Genomic DNA, 1,788 nt, shown 5'->3' on the forward strand with positions numbered 1-1,788 from the left:
AGGTGATAAGTCAGAGGTACAGGGAAGAATAGAAGTTTGCTTTTGTAAGCCACAAAGAGCTTTGAATTTACTGAACCACCGACTGCTGTCTTGTTGTTTGAGGTGATGTAGTTTGTTTGGGTAGTAGGATGACTTGGCTGCCCTGATCTCCCTGATGACCCTGTTCCTCAGGGACCTGAACAGGACGGGGTCGGTGTAATAAGTCCTGTTGCGTTGTTTGATGAGTCACTTGAGGCGTGGTGTCATCCATGGGGCATCTGATGTGTCCACAGAGAAATCTTTGACAGGGAAGAAGTGGTGAAAGGCTTCAGTCGTGGTTGTGGCGTAGTGGTATCCACATCCTCAGCGTCCAAAACTTCCCTCCACTGGTGTTGAATTATCCACCTTCCAAACTCCCTCATGGCAGAGTTCGGCATAGGGCGGTGGTATCGGGTGACCCTTTGCCCCGGCATGGAGGTGTTAGGTGCCGGCGTCCATAGAATGGTGATATGGGTGCTCCGGCCGAGAGGGGGAAGAGGTCGGGGAGGGGAGTACTGCTGGGCCATATCAGTAATGATAAGGTCAAGGGTTGTTTGCTCATGGGTGGGGAAATTCACGACCTGAGTAAGATTTAGCTGGTGTAAAATTTCACTGATGTCCAGGCGAATGAAGTCCCCACATACAACCAGCTTTGCAGCAGGAAATCTCACTCGTAGGGCGTTGCCAGTCTCAATGATATGATTGGTGAGGAGGTGGGCGGTGGGGGCGCGTGGAGGGTGATACACTACACACACAATGACAGATGCAGTGTGACGGGGGCGGAGACGGGGGTTTAGCCTAACCCACAAGGCCTCAACTCCCTCGGGAATCTCAACACAGAGGTGTGAGGGATTCAGGTCAGCGCGACAAAACAACGCTACCCCTCCACCCCTGCGATTAACCCTGAGATGGTGAAATAACACAAAGTTTTGAATGTTACACACTTCAAGGGTAATCTGCCACGCCTCTGTAATTGCCATCATGTCACAGCCTGTACACTGCTTTGATCACTTCCTCCATCTTGTTGGTCAGTGAGGTTACGTTGGATAGGAGGAGGGTAGGAAGGTTATACCATACACGTGGCACTTCACAAAGGTTGCGAGGTCTTGGTACATTTTTTGATTTCTTTTTTCCGCTTGTAATCACAGGCATTGTGCGCACAATCCGTCTACAACCTCGTCCACCACGATTGCAAAAAAGTTCCAGGTCTTTCAAACACTGAATTACTGAACTTGGTGGATAGCAGCATCCCTGCTTCAATTTGTAAAGTTCACTGGGTCGGTACCGGTAGATTGGAAGAGCGCACATTCCGCCACTGCACATTCAACTCAGTCATGAACCTTAAGTGCAGAGGAGGGGACAGGGTCAACAGGCTGAACCCAGGCTGCTACGAAGCGCCAAGTCACACCAGGGGCGGGAGGTCGCGTAAACACGTCCGCTCGCACACAGTGAGTGTGTGTGTGTGCGTTTGTAAGGCTGTCTTGCCCCTGTCATTGTGTGTGTGTGTGTGTGTGTGTGTGTGTGTGTGTGTGTGTGTGTGTGTGTGTGTGTGTGTGCGCGAGTGTTTGTAAGGCTGTCTTGCCCCTGTCATTGTGTGCGTGTGTGTGTGTGTGTGTGTGCGAGTGTTTGTAAGGCTGTCTTGCCCCTGTCATTGTGTGCGTGTGTGTGTGTGTGTGTGTGTGTTTGTAAGGCTGTCTTGCCCCTGTCATTGTGTGTGTGTGTGTGTGTGTGTGTTTGTAAGGCTATCTTGCCCCTGTCATTGTGTGTGTG

The 1,788-nt window shown here is 51.0% G+C and overlaps 1 pseudogene; it reads right to left on the reverse strand.

The window, feature by feature from the left end:
• Positions 1-397: 397 nt before the first annotated feature.
• Positions 398-998, reverse strand: LOC145399531 (uncharacterized; annotated as a pseudogene).
• Positions 999-1,788: the final 790 nt, after the last annotated feature.

The sequence above is a fragment of the Coenobita brevimanus genome, chromosome 49, assembly GCF_032717465.1.
Source record: "Coenobita brevimanus isolate Jiangsu-jjx chromosome 49, ASM3271746v2, whole genome shotgun sequence".
In the NCBI taxonomy this organism is placed as follows: Eukaryota; Metazoa; Arthropoda; class Malacostraca; order Decapoda; family Coenobitidae; genus Coenobita; species Coenobita brevimanus.